This window comes from Lissotriton vulgaris, unplaced genomic scaffold (assembly GCF_964263255.1).
Source record: "Lissotriton vulgaris unplaced genomic scaffold, aLisVul1.2 SCAFFOLD_416, whole genome shotgun sequence".
NCBI lineage: Eukaryota > Metazoa > Chordata > Amphibia > Caudata > Salamandridae > Lissotriton > Lissotriton vulgaris.
Genome location: NW_028252728.1, coordinates 1187739 through 1206296, shown reverse-complemented (window position 1 = coordinate 1206296; position 18558 = coordinate 1187739).

Sequence of the window (18558 nt, the reverse complement as noted above, 5' to 3'; positions counted from 1 at the left end):
AATAGAGGAGGATTTGAAAAAAGGTAACAAAAGTCTGGTTCGTTATCAATGATTTCCCATCGTCTCTTAATTATGGTCTTGATACTTGCTGCTTGAGTAGAGAATTTGAGGACGAAGACTTCACGCTGTGTTGTTGTTTTTGTTGGGGCCCTAAGTAAGTCCTTCCTGGATTTCTTGGCTGTCCTTTCTTCAGCTTCCTTGAGAATTTGTGATGGGTAACCTCTTACTTGGTATTCAAGTTTTTGATCCTCAATCAGTTTTTTGCACAGTTGTTCATCAGATGTGATCCTTTTAATTCTTGTAAATTGCGACATTGGTAGGTGTTTCTTCAATGAGAAGGGATGGGCGCTTTTGAAATGTAGTGCACTATTTACATCCGTGGGTTTTTTGTACACTGTGGTGGTTAGGCCAGACGTGGTTTTGCGAATCTCAATGTCCAAAAAATTTATTGAGTCCACCTGAATGTCATGTTGTAAATTGAATTCTGGGATTATGTGTATTCAATGTGCTGATCGCGTCTTCCAGCAGAGTTTTGGGTCCTTACCATATGACTAGAATGTCATCAATGTAACGAAAGAACGCAGTAGAATGAGTTTTCCAAATTGGGTTATTAAGGATGTATTGATGCTCAAAGTAGGCCATGAAGGTATTCGCATATGAGGGGGCTCCGTGAAAGCCCATGGAAGTTCCTGTTCTCTGTAAATAAAACTTCTTCTGCCAAAGAAAATAACTATGATACAGTGAAAAATGTAACAGTTCCAAGAGAAAAATAGCTAGTTCAGGTGGTATAGTGGAGGCCAGCAACCTCCATTCCACTGCCTCCAAACCTTCATTGTGTGCTATGGATGTGTATAAAGCCACAACGTCTATTGTACATAGAAGAGTGTCCTTATTAATTTCTGCTTGAATTGCATCCAATTTCAAGAGACAGTCAGTTGTATCTTTTACATAAGTGACCCAGGTCTGTACGAGCGGTTGTAGGTGATGATCCACAAATTGTCCTGGTGCCTCATGTATGGAGTTACATCCAGCCACTATGGGTCTGAAGTGAGGTTTTAAATTGTCTTTATGCATTTTAGGAAGCATATGTATATGTGGTACTTTAGGAGTTGAGTTGACAAGGAATTTACCGGTGTTGTTATCAATGGTGTTGTCTTCGACTGCTTTGGTGACCAAATGTGTCAACAGAGTGATGAGTGCCTCTGTGGGGTCTTCATCGAGTTGCGTGTATGTATCTTCAACTTGTACGTGAGCATCCACCTGGAATTGTAGAATGCTGTGTCAAGGACCACGAGGGCGCCGCCCTTGTCGGCCGGTTGGAATGTGATGGATTTGTCCTGTCTCAAGGAGTTCAGTGTGCGCTGTTCTTTGAGTGTCAAATTCGGTTTCGTGGGTTGACTATATTTGATTGCCTGAAGATCCTTTTTTACAAGGAGTTCGAATGTGCCCAAGGACTTATGTGCTATTGGAGACATAAATTTGCTTTTTGGTCGAAATTTCCTTAATTCAGGATTGTTGTCCTCTGTGTCTGGTAGGGTAGAAAAGGACCATTTCAATCGTAATTTCCGCATGAACTTAAATAAGGATGTTTCTGTTTCAAGTTCGTTGGAGGAATATGTGGGAACAAAAGATATTCCTTTGTTGAGAACTTGCAGTTCAGCTTTATTTAATGTACGTTGAGATATGTTCATCACTAGGGATCCTATTTTTTCAGGTTCCTCTGTGGTCTGCCTGTTTCCGGAGCTTTTTTGTTATTTTTTCCCCTTCTGGTCCGGGTTCTTGTGTCTTGTCTGGTGGTGCTTTGGACGATAATCCCGCCGCTAAAAAAGGCGGTTGTACCAGTGATGTTGAAGCAGCCCCTTCTGTTGTTGTGCTTGTTTGGGATACAGTTGCAGGAGGTTTTGGACGTTGTTCAGTGAGATCTTGATCTGGCACTAAACTTTCCTCTGAGGAGTTCGTGTTTGGTTTTCTAAAGAACCTTTTTTGTGCATAAGATTCAGCCCAAGAATACACTTCATCCAATTTATAGTCGATTGTATCCCTGCGGAACTTCCTGATTTTGCGCTCGTGAACTTCTTTCGCATGCTTGTCCAAAGTGTTGTTGATGTTTTCAAGTACTTTGCTCCAATCCTCGGACTCCATTTTTTGGGAGATTTCGTCCTTCAGTTTATTGATGTCATGTGTGAGGTCCGATAATGTGGTAGAAATCTCTTCGATGATAAGAAGTATTAGGTCTAGCGAGCATTTGTTAAGTATCGTGTACCATCGTGACATGAAATCCTTGTTAAATTTGAATAGCATCGGTTTCAAGGCGATGCGTAGGGCCCTTGGGATCCTCTTAACCTTGTGGTATTCTATGAGGGTGGTGGCGTGGAGGCGCTGGTTGATTTCTTTTTTGAGTAAGTATTCCAATTGTCGTAGTTGTTGTGAAATATTTCCTGTGGATGTGCCAAAATCGCGGGCTTCTTTAATTAATGAGTAAATGGATTCAGCTTCGTCAGAAGTGTATGCTTTGGTAGTAGCTTGATTAGTGGTGAGGTCTGCTATGTCTTTCCACGACTTTTTGTGCAAGAGGGTGCAAACACGTGTGGGGGTCACACGTATGAATGCTATATTATGTATGTGATTGCACACCTAATTAAACTATCAGTGGTTATCAATTAGAGCTATGTGAAGTTGTTTTTGAGTTTGTTACGGAGTTGCGTGCTACTGCCTAGTTTGAGAAAAGACCCTATGATTTCTCAATTCAAAAGCTACTATGTGGGACTGTGGGAAACCCACAGCCAAGGTAGTGCACAGCTTGTGGACAATAATGTCTCTACTGAATTTTTAAATAAAGTTTTAGAACAGCTTACACAAAGTATTCAAAGTAAAGGTGCTTTTATATGCATATTGCCATTTTCGAATTATCATTTCACAAAACCATATGAACATGATTATGAACATTAAATACATGCTGATAAACACATTTGTAATATCGTAAATAACGAATTCTTCAAATGTTTAAATCAAGTACATTTGTGAATGTAAAAAATAACATTATGAGCTTCAAAAAGTTCCAAAGTCCCAATGCATTTCGGGTTCATGGTATTGAACCCTTCGTCAGGGGAATACGATTCTGTCAATTGAGGTGTCTTCTCAATAAAGTTTCAAATATCCACAGTGATCTATGACACAACAAAAAGGCAGTGAATATAATGCTTTGATATTAGGGTTTGCACTCAGGGTTAAAACTTATTTAAGTTCATGCGGAAACTACGATTGAAATGGTTCTTTTCTACCCTACCAGACACAGAGGACAACAATCCTGAATTAAGGAAATTTCGACCAAAAAGCAAATGTATGTCTCCAATAACACATAAGTCCTTGGACACATTCGAACTCCTTGTAAAAAAGGATCTTCAGGCAATCAAATATAGTCAACCTACGAAACCGAATTTGACACTCAAAGAACAGCGCACACTGAACTCCTTGACACAGGACAAATCCATCACATTCCAACCGGCCGACAAGGGCGGCGCCCTCGTGGTCCTTGACACAGCATTCTACAATTCCAGCGTGGATGCTCACGTACAAGATGAAGATACATACACGGAACTCGATGAAGACCCCACAGAGGCACTCATCACTCTGTTGACACATTTGGTCACCAAAGCAGTCGAAGACAACATTATTGATAACAACACCGGTAAATTCCTTGTCAACTCAACTCCTAAAGTACCGCATATATATATGCTTCTTAAAATGCATAAAGACAATTTAAAACCTCCCTTCAGACCCATAGTGGCTGGATGTAACTCCATACATGAGGCACCAGGACAATTTGTGGATCATCACCTACAACCGCTCGTACAGACCTGGGTCACTTATGTAAAAGATACAACTGACTGTCTCTTGAAATTGGATGCAATTCAAGCAGAAATTAATAAGGACACTCTTCTATGTACAACAGACGTTGTTGCTTTATACACATCCATAGCACACAATGAAGGTTTGGAGGCAGTGGAATGGAGGTTGCTGGCCTCCACTATACCACCTGAACTAGCTATTTTTCTCTTGGAACTGTTACATTTTTCACTGTATCATAGTTATTTTTTTTGGCAGAAGAAGTTTTATTTACAGAGAACAGGAACTTCCATGGGCTTTCCCGGAGCACCCTCATATGCGAATACCTTCATGGCCTACTTTGAGCATCAATACATCCTTAATAACCCAATTTGAAAAACTCATTCTACTGCGTTCTTTCGTTACATTGATGACATTCTAGTCATATGGCAAGGACCCAAAACTCTGCTGGAAGACGCGATCAGCACATTGAATACACATAATCCCAGAATTCAATTTACACATGACATTCAGGTGGACTCAATACATTTTTTGGACATTGAGATTCGCAAAACCACGTCTGGCCTAACCACCACAGTGTACAAAAAACCCACGGATGTAAATAGTACACTACATTTCAAAAGTGCCCATCCTTTCTCATTGAAGAAACACCTACCAATGTCGCAATTTACAAGAATTAAAAGGATCACATCTGATGAACAACTGTGCAAAAAACTGATTGAGGATCAAAAACTTGAATACCAAGTAAGAGGTTACCCATCACAAATTCTCAAGGAAGCTGAAGGAAGGACAGCCAAGAAATCCAGGAAGGACTTACATAGGGCCCCAACAAAAACAACAACACAGCGTGAAGTCTTCGTGCTCAAATTCTCTACTCAAGCAGCAAGTATCAAGACCATAATTAAGAGACGATGGGAAATCATTGATAACGAACCAGACTTTCGTTACCTTTTTCCAAATCCACCTCTATTTGCACATAACAGGTCAAAAAATCTGCAGGAAATTCTGAAGCCCCGACAGATAGAGACAACTAAAGCTTTTAAAGGCATGACAAAATGTTACAACTGCGGACAATGCAGTAATGTGATCCCAGGCAACAACTTCATGCACCCACAAACGGGCAATCCAATCAAACTAAAATACAATTCTGATTGCAATACAGACAAGGTCATATATGCTATCAAATGCCCTTGCGGCCTTGTATGCATAGGCAGAACCAGCAGAAAAATTAAAACTCGTATAATCGAGCACAAAAGTAGAATCAGAAATAAGAACACAACTTCTCCCTTAGCCTCACACTGGGAAGCAGCAGGACACACCATACCCAATTGCGTTTCACTGTCTTAGAGCAAATGAACGTTTGTTCAGGGATTGATATAAATACATCCTTAGCACGCAGAGAAACACATTGGATCAAGACATTATGTACGGCAGCCCCCCACGGGCTTAATGATCATTACGAAATGTTATGTTTCCCGTAACAGTAACACAAGAGAACCCATGTATTATTGTCTGTAACCTGTAAAGGATTTGCACTCAACTATCCTTCTCTTTTCCTTTATTTTTTCATAATTTTTTTCATAATTTTTAATTTCTCTTACTCCACTTTTGTTCCTTTTACCTAGCATCCCTTCGGTACTTTCTCTCATAGATTCTGTCACTTCATTTCCATAACAACTTCACTGATTTCTGCCCTTCGGTACTCTTCCCCACCCAGTCACATGACACCCTCCTTCATTGTTTTATATGTACTCATACATACTAACTCAATGGTAATTTCTACTTGTCCTTTATTCTATTGTAAAAACTGGTATCGTTTCTATCAGGCAGCTCTTTCCTTTCTTATCACGTAAACACGTCCACGCTACACTGAATCTGACAGTGTTTCTTTAAAACTGCAAGGCATCATGGGGCATTTGTCCATACCGGCGTTTCACTACTTCCGCACGGACGGGTTATCTTGCAGCTCCGCTACGTTCATCCAACTTGGGTAGGTGCCACGAGAATTAATACCCTTATGGCTCTTATTTATTTTCCATGGCGCACTCTGACATCTGACACTGTGCCCTTTCATATTCTTTCAGCTCCGTTGTACTTTTTGAGCACCATTGAATCTGTCTACTTCCCGAGCATTGACGGCAGTAGAAGTTTCCCGGGCAAAAGGTGAGAGCGTTTTAGACGTTCCCCGGATTTTGTTTCAAAGGGCATTACTTTTTCTAAAATGCGGTTCTTTATTTATTAGTTTTTCAAGCTGCTCACCAGCGAGACTTGCTCACACCCGACGTAATATTCCTAAGGCAAGCGCATTACATACTGGTGTTTTTAGCTTGTAAACTAAGATGGGCAATGGCATACACATCATGTATACCTATCACGTCTTTGGGTGACTTCTATCAGTAAGGATATATTTCTCTTTTTGTAAAGAATAACACACCATAATTTTCTTTTTTCTACATGCACCTACTTTTAACCCTGAGTGCAAACCCTAATATCAAAGCAGTATATTCACTGCCTTCTTGTTGTGTCATGGATCACTGTGGATATTTGAAACTTTATTGAGAAGACACCTCAATTGACAGAATCGTATTGCCCTGACGAAGGGTTCAATACCACGAACCCGAAATGCATTGGGACTTTGGAACTTTTTGAAGCTCATAATGTTATTTTTTACATTCACAAATGTACTTGATTTAAACATTTGAAGAATTTGTTATTTACGATATTACAAATGTGTTTATCAGCATGTATTTAATGTTCATAATCGTGTTCATATGGTTTTGTGAAATGGTAATTCGATAATGGCAATATGCCTATAAAAGCACCTTTACTTTGAATACTTTGTGTAACCTGTTCTAAAACGTTATTTAAAAATTCAGTAGAGACATTATTGTCCACAAGCTGTGCACTACCTTGGCTGTGGGTTTCCCACAGTCTAACATAGTAGCTTTTGAATTGAGAAATCATAGGGTCTTTTCTCAAACTAGGCAGTAGCACGCAACTCCGTAACAAACTCAAAAACAACTTCACATAGCTCTAATTGATAACCACTGATAGTTTAATTAGGTGTGCAATCACATACATAATATAGTATTCAAATCTTTGTCAGGGCACACCTACTTTTTCCCAGTACCACCCACTTCCTCTACTGGCTCCACCCATTTACTCCATTAGCTCCACCCACATCCTCAACTGGCACCGCTAAAAGTCAGATGTAATACCCAATCTGAATTTCAACAAGAGAGCCTTCCTCATAGTAAGGTTTTAATCACACTAGAGGAATATTTTTTCTACAGAGTAAAATAGAGTACATTTTCTCCATAACATTGGCCAACAAATTAGAATCCTCGCTCAAAGGTGTTGAACAATCACAGACCTGTAACGCTCTGTTTGGGAGCATAATGTAGCGGATGCTATAATAAAGGGTGCAGATTCAGCTCAAAGTGTATGATTTAGACAATCTCGATGCACAAATGGGTTCAATGTCTGATATTTATAATTTTCTAATCTCTCGTCTTCATTGCTTGATTTTACTAACTAGAAAGTGCCATTCATAGTTGTTGAAATGTCACTCATAATTACACTGAATTGACAGAAATTATGAAAATGGCACTCATAGCAATCTGAAACCTTGGCAGCTATGCGGCGGGTGTAAGTGTCACTGGGTGAAGGGTGCGCTGCAATGCAACGAGAGCAGAAAGACTTCACTACCTGGCAAATGAAACTCTCCAGAGTGAGCCCTGCTGCCAAGACAAGAACACTTCCTTCCAGACCTGGCTGTTCCCCATTTACTCATCCAGCCTCAGCCTGCGAGGGAACCAAGCTGCTTCCTGCACCAGAGACTGTATCCTGCTACCAATGTCTATACTTGCTGTTAAAGGCCCCCTACCCGGGTTACAGGCCCAACTCAAAGGCCTATAAGGGATAGAAGGCAACCCTTTAACAAGTGGTATTGACATACACAGAAGGTTAATAAAGCTGTTAGTATTTTGCCCAATGGTTATACGATATCCTAAACTGGAGCTAAAAGTCTTCCAAGGCAGTGCATGCAGGGACCTCAATCAGTCGATCTATGGTATGGGCCCCAGAAATGCATAGGTAAATGCAGAGAACTAATGACTCATCTGTGGCCGGTCAGTGGCTGTCGGTTGATGTCAAACTACACTCACCTGCTAAAGCCCCCAGGACCATGCTATTCTACATAAACCTAAAGAAATGTCTCCAGGTGGCTTCATGCCAATGAGGAAAACCTTTTTTCTCAGTGCACCCTCTCTACGCGACCACATGGAGACATCAGCGCAGTGCAAAGTAGCAAGCTGGGGCCACAATGTGTGCCTCAAATTAGTTGGTGCACTGACTGTGGCCACCCCTAGGGGAGAAAAGGAGGCACCATGAATGCCCCAGATATACCCTCTCCAGGCAGGTGCAGTAACAACAGGCCATGCTGCCATTGCATTGTGAAAAGTGGAACAGCTACTTTAGTCAGATGGTCCATTTCTTTCACTAATGTGCTGCCTCCATAGCAGTTTCAGTCAAGTGAGGTAGGGTATCAATCTACTGAGATGGAGGGTCTCTCTGTCCAGTGAAGGGAACGTTTCAGCCCATTCATTTGAAGGTCAATCAGGCTAACAGAAATGAGTCTAAGAGAAGAGTGAAACAAGAGTGCAGCTGAGTGAAGAGGTTTGCGACCATTATTAAGGCAGGCAGTTAAGGCTAGTGGCATGCTAGTATCAGTCAAGTGAGTGAGGCGGATGTCTCATAGATTACAGGTGTATCAGTCTATTTAGGAGGTTTGTTCATTGTGACGATGAAAGAGAGTGTCTGACCAATGTGAGTAGGTATTTTGTAGCAAAATTGTGTTTTAGACCAAAGGCCTGGTGTCTTGGTTCACATAGTTACTTGGGGGGCTCACAACAAGTGACATACAATGTCAATACAGTGCGGAAAGAGCTCAGAGGCTTTGTGTGTAATCTTGGAGTTCCAGATTATATGAAGTTAGTTGGAGGTCTCATTATATTGAGTTTGGAGTCCTGTCCGGTCGGCAAGTATGGAGAAAGCTCACCCCTTCAGGGTACGTGGCGTCAGCCGTGGCATTAGGGCCCAGGTCTTCTTTGGGGCCGGGCCCATATTCTCCCCTGCTTGCTCTCATGATTCTTTGGCCGGGAAGCTGCTAGTGGAAGGATACATGAGGCACTTTATTTGTCTGTGGTACTAATAGCTGACTGACTTCTAGTCCATTGAAATACTCCTAGACTCCTCAAACATTCGCCCCTGCTGTAAGACCAAAGGCAGAGGAGCAGCTTTAAAACAAGCACGTAGGCAGGAAAATGTGATTCTGGTGCTCAGTATATCTAATAGGGCCACCCCAAATCCTATATACAAATGAAAATGTATATGGAGCCAGTTACACACAGTTTGGCACCACACCTTTGTGGACTGAAGGCATAACAAATTAATCAGTCTTTGTATCTGGTACTCAGTAGCATGTCATCGGTATGGTAGCATTGGTAACCAAATGAATATTAATTGGAGGCTGACGGAGGCTGACGGAGGCTCATATGAGGAAATAGATGTATGTGTTTGAGAGCAGCTTCACAGAAGACACAATTAACTTAAATTCAGCGGTCATACTACTATTTAATTATGGCATGGTTTCACTACTGGAACTTAATCTTTACTCACATAGATGGTCACGTCATACAATAACTGCAAGAACTGATGGTGAACCAAACATAGAGGGAGACCTGCACGGTACGGAAAGCCACATTCTGAGTACTCCCGGGGCCCCTTGAATCGTAGTGAGTGGATTAGATAATGCATTTTGCTGTTTTGTGTGCTAGGGCCTAGGGTAATTCATAACACATTCAGTGGGGTGGACAGTGGACTCAGTTTGTCTATTTATTTTTGGAGCAGCACTGAGGGACCAGAATACGACTGCATTTCAGTGACTGCTATTTATTTACTGATGATCATCCAATCTGATTGCAGTACATGAACTAGCGAGCGCCAGCAAATAATGTTTGTGTGATGGCGCAAGAAAATTGTAATTTAAAACAGTGTCAGGAAGTTCAACAACAGCCCCGTACACAGACGCTGGTACAGTGCTACATCAAGAGGCTCATTTATCAGCTCCAGCTATGCCACAGGCTGGGGGCGGATTGGCGGAAAGTAACAACAATGGCTACTACTGCTTACTATAAAATGAATACTGCTATTTAGTAGTACCTACTATTTACAGTTACGTGTTGGACTGGGTCGGGGGCGGGCACACTGCCTAAGAGTCTTTATTAATAAACTGGCCTGAGTCTGGTTCTACTGGCTGCCGCCTGCTCTCTGTCGTCGCGCTGCGGTCCCTGCCTTGAATAATGATGACTGCAATTGTGCCGGGGCTTGGCAATCTAAATAAAATCTGTGTACGTTGCAGCACAGCCCCTACCCCCAAACAACCAAATCAAGCCCAATGCCCCGACCTCAATGTCCCGCCCACCTGCCGAGGCTGCCAATGCCATGATTGCCACCATATCAGTGGCTCAGGCTCTCTCAGCCACCGCAACACTCTTCCTCACCGTGACTCGGAGGCATAGTCGGACTTGGGAGCAATCAAAAACAACACTTTGTTCCGAGTTAGTAATATACATATATATATGTGAGTTATACTTACACATAATATATATGGGAATAATACTGTGTGCAGCAGACACGTAGACCCGGCCCTGATAAATAAGTGCCCGTGCTAAGCACTAGAAAGCACCGGCACAAATTAAGCACTGGTTATGTGGTAAGGAAATCAGCTTGGCCTCGCCACTGTCAACATCATTTAGCTTGCTCTTCTCCCAGTGATGTAGATTGGATATGTGTTTGATGTGCTGAAGTTTGATATTTGTGTATCCACACATGGAGGGTGCCAACTTGTCATCCCTTTGTGGAGCTCTGCATGGACATGTGTCCATTTTACTGTGTGTCCCTTATATCTACTTCATCTAGATGTCAGCCACATGCTGTAAGTGCTGTGTTTGCTTTCATAAGTTGCACTTACCCATTACCTGCACATGCACAGCACTTGTTTCTGCTATTAGTTGTCCCTGATATGCTTCATTTCCCAGGTCAAGTGCACATGGAGTTTGTCAAACATGCCCGAAATGTTCTGTGCCTCCGTACTTCAGCCTTCAGGGTTCCCCTTGATGGAAGCATAGCTATCCTGCAGAGAGTCTTTCCATTTTGCCCTAAGAATGCTTCTCACCCTCGTTCTATGTAAGCCCATTGACTGATATTGCCTTTTCATGTGGGTAATGTTTGAGAGTCTAATGCAGAGTTTTAGCAGAGAAGATGTGTTTGACTTTACTTACACATCCATACAGACGTTTCTTTGACATCAAAACAGGACCTGGGATGTGTGCAATATGAGTGTATCACCTTCACTATAGCATCTTGTTTAAAGTTGGAGTGACACAGCCTCATGGTAGTTGTAGTACCTTTACTCTCACTTTAGCAACACTTGACAATAGGTAACCTGCATGACAAGTCACGATCAAAATTGACGTGGCAGAAAAACAGTGGCGGTGCATACATTGGGGCGCTGGGGCGTTGCCCCACAAGCTGCCCACACCCGCAGCTCCTCGGCGTCTCTGAACTTAAGTAAACTCTCATTTTACTTAAGTTCAGAGATGCCGAGGGAGAAGTGACAATCATGTCAGTCAGTATGACGTTGGACCGCCCACCCCCTTCAGAGCCTGAAGGGGGTGGGCGGTCCGGCGCCATGTTGACTGGCATGCATTGTCAGACAGACCAGGGGCAGGCACCAGCACAAGTGTGCATGACTGGTGAAGGTTGGCGAATTTTTCCGATGAGCCCAGTCATGCGCACTAGTGTCTGCTCTGCCTGGCGGCTGTGTATTAGGAGAGCGAGGGTTGATCAAAGGCAGAACCCTTAGTCTCCTAATGGGCAGGCGGGCGATGAGTAACCCGGCTAAGCTAATCAATGCTAAGTATTGGCTGTGAGGTGTTGCCACTCCACTCCAGTGCTGTCGGTGAACGAAGGTGCCAAGGGCCCAGGAGCGGAGGTGGCGCGGACCGGCGGACAGGTAAGTTTTCTTTTTTTAAATTAATTTTAATACCCCGGCCCCCCTCCCCCGTGAGTTTTGCGATGCGTGCTGCGACATGTGTCTTGCCCTTCTGTGTAGGCGCTGTCATCTAATACCGGTCAACATGTCTGTCTGGTGCCACATGCTTAGCATGACTCGAAAATCTCAGCCTCGTCCCAATGACACACTCCGTTCTGCAATTGCTCTCTTTCCTGCTTCAGTCTCTTTTTGCTGACCTCCACCATGACGCTGGTCACTCTCTTCATTCTGCAGGTCCCCTTTCCTCTCTCTTCTGTCAGGCACTCCGTTTTCTCACATCCTGCACTCTCTTCTCTCAGACATTCTGTTCTCTCTGTGACAACCTTTTAAATCTCTTGCTGATCAGACCCTTTGTCACCAACTATGCACTGAGCAATCTAGCCTCTCTGTTTCCCTGGCCGTCTCTTCCGACTAAGGTACTATCATCTTAATATGAACCCTCACTCTGAGCAGTTTACTCCTTGCAGTATTTTCCATACAATGATTACCCCTTTGTCTGCCCTTTGACACTCACCCCGCAATCTCGAGGGGTCTCCATTGCCCCCTCTCCCCTCTGATACCCATCTTCTTGCTGCTAAAAACCACCCCAGCCGTTGGTAACTCCCAGATCCACTAAATCCTAGAGAGAGCTCCTGGGTCGTCAGACGCTCTCAGCTGTGTCTCTCTGTCCTCTGCTGTAGCTGCTACTTTGTTCTCCTCCTAGCTGCCCCGTGCATATCAGACTCAACTCTTCAACAGATAGTCACAGACTTCACTCTGGCTTTGAACAATGCTGTGCAGGAACAGAAAGTTTGTTAAAGATAGTTAATTGTCGTAAAAAGTGTCAAATGCAGGTGTGTTGCTAACAATTTTGTTGTGCTGCAAAACGGGTAAATGGTGACAGTGAGCGCTATATAAAAGCAAGTAATTGCCGTTATTTTTGTAGTGCTTGGTTACAAGCCCGACAGTCCACGCTCGCAGTAATCTTTTGAAACAGCACACATGTAGCAGGTCAAATATTTTTTCCGGATAAATACTAAAGTCGAACAAGTGAATATGTTTTTTCTTCACAACAGTACCCTGGAAAACTTGTGTTGATTCAGAGACACCAAAACACTAGATCGAACTCCATCCCCACAAGACATGTAGCGCGTCTCTCACAAACAGCTTGATAATGTGCAATTATTCATGCCGTGGGCTTTGCTGCAGCAGGCCGTCACTGTGAAATGCTGTCGCGGCGGTGCCGCTGCAGATGGCCGTTTCAGCATCACTTTCACTGGATGACGGATTTGCTGCATTATGAAACAGGAGCAGATGAGCCGACTATACCTGCTGGCCCTGGAGGCACGATTTCTCTGACAAACATTACGAGCTGTGTGTGGGAATTGCCTTTAAACATGTTGTTAAACGCAGTTCTTCGGAACATATTTTACACATGCCATAACATATATGGGTTGTAAACACATGTCAGGAGAGGAAATCTCCTTAGACCCCAGGTTTGTCCATTGAACTTGCTCACATCACTAACTAGTGTTTTCTATTGGAAAGGGTAGAGCCAAAGCAGTCTTGCTTAGTACCCTAGCCCTCTTCAGAAGTCAGACTTGCTTGGCAACCCAGAAATTCTCTGAAATAATTTATGAGTTTTCTTTAATGAATGCCTAGAAGAACTGAATTTTTAGTCCATTTATCACAGAAATAGTGCTGAAAATGGCATCAAAAAGATGGCAATTAAAAAAAATGTCTTCACCGGGGCGAACCCTCCTGAAACCCCCTTATTGCCGTCGGGCTCACTTGATGCGCTCTCTCGCATACGCTGATGCATTCTGCATATGCCTCACCAGTTTCAAATTCCACCAGCCGCCACTACAGACAAATGAGAAGGGGCAAAAGGAGTGTAGCATCTTGGTTAGAGCTGAAGTGACAAGGCCTCATAGTGGCTGTAGTCACTTCAATGCCACTTTCCCAACATTTGGGAAATGACAAGGTGCATGACTAGCGAAGATCAGTAGTAACGTGGGAGACAAGTGAGAAAGGGCAAAAGATGTGTGACAGACATTTATAGGTGTGCTATTGTTGAGGAGGTGCTGTTGTGGAACACAAAATAATTCACACATCACTATCACTGTATATAATTTCCAATGTCCATTTGTGTACAGCGTATCTGTGAAGTACCAATGTTTTGACCTACAAGGGCTTCCTACAGATGTATTTTTGATCATTATTATGAAACAATCCCAGAGAGGGTCTTTGTATACATGCAAATTATTTAGGGACCCCAACTCCCTTGCCTGGTCCATGGAATGGAATCATTTCGCAGAGGAGTCTATGGCAACAGGCAGTTGTATGACATTCAGCTGATTTGTCCATGATGGACTAGGTTTTGAACGTGGTTGAGCAGGTAGAGCAGCAGAAGGACATGTCCGATGGGGTCTCCATGGACAGCCAAACACAATTAAAGGATCTTAAAATTCTCTATTCCCACTGCAATACAACTTAACTCAAAGAAGGTTTTGGACACTCCACTCCAAGATAAAATAGGTAAGGGAAGGTGTTGGACACTAAAGGGGCAACATTTACTATTCCCACTCCAATCTAACTTAACTCACACTATCCCGAGAGATCAGGAGGCTATAAGGGTGGCAAGGAGAACATATAATCTAGCTATAAAGGAGAGAAGAAATAGCTTGAAAAAGGAAGCCTGGGAGTCCCTCCATCAGGCTTCTATAAGTAGGGATAGTAGTGCTTTCAAGAAGGCGGTCAAAGCACCTTTTTTGAAACCAGATGGGGGCCCCACCATTGAGATCGCCATTCCGGAGGAGCAGTGGGTTGAGCACTTCACAGAGGGTTTTAGGGGGATAGATCAGTTTGATAATGAATTGAATAATTCTTTATTAACTAATAAATTACTCAATACTGACCTTAAGTTCACCCTAGACGAGATGGTGATGGCAATCTCCAACACCCGTTGAGGAAAGGCGCCCGGGCCAGACGGTGTCCCCAGTGATCTTTTTAAATTGAATTTATCTATATGGGGCCCAATCGTTACGCAAGTAGCTAATGCCAGTTGCCATGTTTCATTTCCGGCAACCTGGACAGAGTCAATTATAGTCCCCATCTTTAAAAAAGGAACCCGCCAAGATCCTAGATGCTACAGGCCCATTTCATTACTTGACTCAATGACAAAAATTCTAGGTTGTGTAATTTTAGTAAGATTAAAAGCCTGGGCATCTGACAATAGGATCCTTTCTGATTTACAGTACGGCTTCCGTGAAGGAGTGGGCACTATTGAGCAGACTCTTAACCTTGCCTTATTGGTGGGAAAATATGTCTGTGTAAAAAATGGTAATTTGTTTTTAGCTTTTGTAGACCTGACAGCCGCTTTTGATTCGGTAAGATACGTTAAACTTTGGGAGATTTTAGAAAATATAGGCGTGGATTATCAAATTATCCACTTTTTAAGACCGTTTTATTGTAATGCTCAAACGAGAGTCCGCTTTGATGTTAAGGGTGGGTCTACAACTTCAATCCCAATACGTAGGGGAGTGCGTCAAGGATGTGTCCTTGTACCGTTTCTTTTTAATTTGTACATAAATGATCTTGAGGGCGCATTACTTGAGCAAAACGTTAACTACCCTAAGATTAATGGTCGTCAAATCCCTGCTCTTTTATATGCCGATGATGCGGTTTTACTGTCCAGAACACAAGTTGGTCTACAGAGAGTTTTAAATGGTTTTAATGACTTTATGCACGACTTAGGACTATAAGTGAACACTTCCAAGACTTATGGTATGAGATGTGGTGTGGGGAGGAAACAATCTCATGAAATGTTTATTCCGGACCAAAAGATTGAAACAACAAAAACCTTCTCATATTTGGGTGTTATGTTCCATCAAGAGATACGTGGGCACAGGCAATAAGATCTAAAAAATTAAGTGTTATTAACACTATATCTGCACAGTTTTCGAAAAGATTACGCTGTGGTCTGAACACTCAGTCCTGCCTCACGGCTGTTCTTTTTAAAAGCACTGCATTGTGTAAAACCGTTTTTTTAACTGTCAAAAGGAGAATTGTACCCCACTCACCCTCCTGCACCCTTTGACACCCGGCACCCGCATTCTCCCCGGTCCACATCGGGAATTATTCCCGATAGATGTGGAGGGAGGCGCAGACATGGAACTACTTCTGGGCTAGAGGAGAGATGGGAGGAAGGAGCAGCGCAATTGGACAAGCACTCTGCCAGTCAGCCGCATAAAGCCCCATGCATTACGCTGCGCTCACAGGACAAACGCTGTGGACTCACCGCTCAGTCCTGCCTCACGGCGCCTTTCTCGTGGAAGCCTAAGCACCGCTCCTCCGTAATTATTGCCGCCTCTGATTTTTAAAACTTCCCCCTAGGTATTGTTCTTTTTAAAAGCACTGCATTGTGTAAAACCGTTTTTTAAATGTCAAAAGGAGAATTGTACCCCACTCACCCTCCTGCACCCTTTGACACCCGGCGCCCGCATTCTCCCCGGTCCACCACAGGAAATATTCCTGATTGATGTGGAGGGAGGCGCGGACATAGAACTACTTCCGGGCTAGAGGGGAGGAGGGGAGGAAGGAGCAGCACGATTGGACAAGCACTCTGCCAGTCAGCCGCATAAAGCCCCATGCATTAGGCTGCGCTCACTGGACAAACAATGTGGTCTGAACACTCGGTCCTGCCTCACGGCACCTTTCTCTTGGAATCTTAAGCACCGCTCCCGCATAATTATTGCTGCCTCTGTTTTTTAAAACTTCCCACTTGCTACTATTCTTAATAAAAGCACTGCATTGTGTAAAACCGTTTTTAACCGTCAAAAGGAGAATTGTACCCCACTCACCTTCCTGCACCCTTTGACATCCAGCACCCACATTCTCCCCGGTCCACCACGAGATTTATTCCCGATTGATGTGGAAGGAGGCGCGGACATAGAACTACTTCCGGGCTAGAGGGGAGGAAGCGAGGAAGGAGCAGCGCAATTGGACAAGCACTCTGCCAGTCAGCCGCATAAAGCCCCATGCATTACGCTGTGCTCACTTGACAAACGCTGTGGTCTGAACACTCGGTCCTGCCTCACGGCACCTTTCTCTTGCAAGCCTAAGCACCGCTCCTGCATAATTATCGCCTCCTCTGTTTATTAAAGCTTCCCACTTGGTACTGTTCTTTTTAAAAGCACTGCATTGTGTAAAACCGTTCTTTTTACTGTCAAAAGGACAATTGTACCCCACTCACCCTCCTGCACCCTTTGACACCCAGCACCCGCATTCTCCCCGGTCCACAAAGGGAATTATTCCCGATTGATGTGGAGGGAGGCGCGGACATAGAACTACTTCTGGGCTAGAGGGGAGGAGGGGAGGAAGGAGCAGCGCGATTGGACAAGCACTCTGCCAGTCAGCCGCATAAAGCCCCATGCATTACGCTGCGCTCACTGGAGAAACGCTGTGGTCTGAAGACTCGGTCCTGCCTCACGGCACCTTTCTCTTGGAAGCCTAAGTACCGCTCCTGCGTAATTATCGCTGCCTCTGTTTTTAAAACTTCCCACTTGGACTGTTCTTTTTAAAAGCACTGCATTGTGTAAAACCGTTTTTTCAACTGTCAAAAGGAGAATTGTACCCCACTCACCCTCCTGCACCCTTTGACGCCCGGCACCCGCATTCTCCCTGGTCCACCACAGGTATTATTCCCGATTGATGTGGAGGGAGGCGCGGACATAAAACTACTTCCCGGCTAGAGGGGAGGAGGGGAGGAAGGAGCAGCGCGATTGGACAAGCAATCTGCCAGTCAGCCGCATAAAGCCCCATGCATCACGCTGCGCTCACTGGACAAACGCTGTGGTCTGAACACTCGGTCCTGCCTCACAGCACCTTTCTCTTGGAAGCCTAAGCACCGCTCCTGCGTAATTATCGCTGCCTCTGATTTGTAAAACTTTCCACTTGGTACTGTTCTTTTTAAAAGCACGGCATTGTGTAAAACCGTTTTTTTAACTGTCAAAAGGAGAATTGTACCCCACTCACCCTGCTGCACCCTTTGACACCCGGCACCCGCATTCTGTCCGGTCCACCACGGGAATTATTCCCGATTTATGTGGAGGGAGGCGCGGACATAGAACTACTTTCGGGCTAGAGGGGAGGAGGGGAGGAAGGAGCAGCGCGATTGGACAAGCACTCTGCCAGTCAGCTGCATAAAGCCCCATGCATTACGCTGCGCTCACTGGACAAACGCTGTGGTCTGAACACTCGGTCCTGCCTCACTGCACTTTTCTCTTGGAAGTCTAAGCACCGCTCCTATGTAATTATCGCTGCCTCTGTTTTTTAAAACTTCCCACTTGGTACTGTTCTTTTTAAAAGCACTGCATTGTGTAAAACCGTTTTTTTAACTGTCAAAAGGAGAATTGTACCCCACTCACCCTCCTGCACCCTTTGACACCCGCATTCTCCCTGGTCCACCATGGGAATTATTCCCGATTGATGTGTTGGGAGGCGCGGACATAGCAATACTTTCAGGCTAGATGGGGAAGAGGGGAGGAAGGAGCAGCGCGATTGGACAAGCACTCTGTCAGTCAGCAGCATAAAGCCACATGCATTACGCTGCGCTC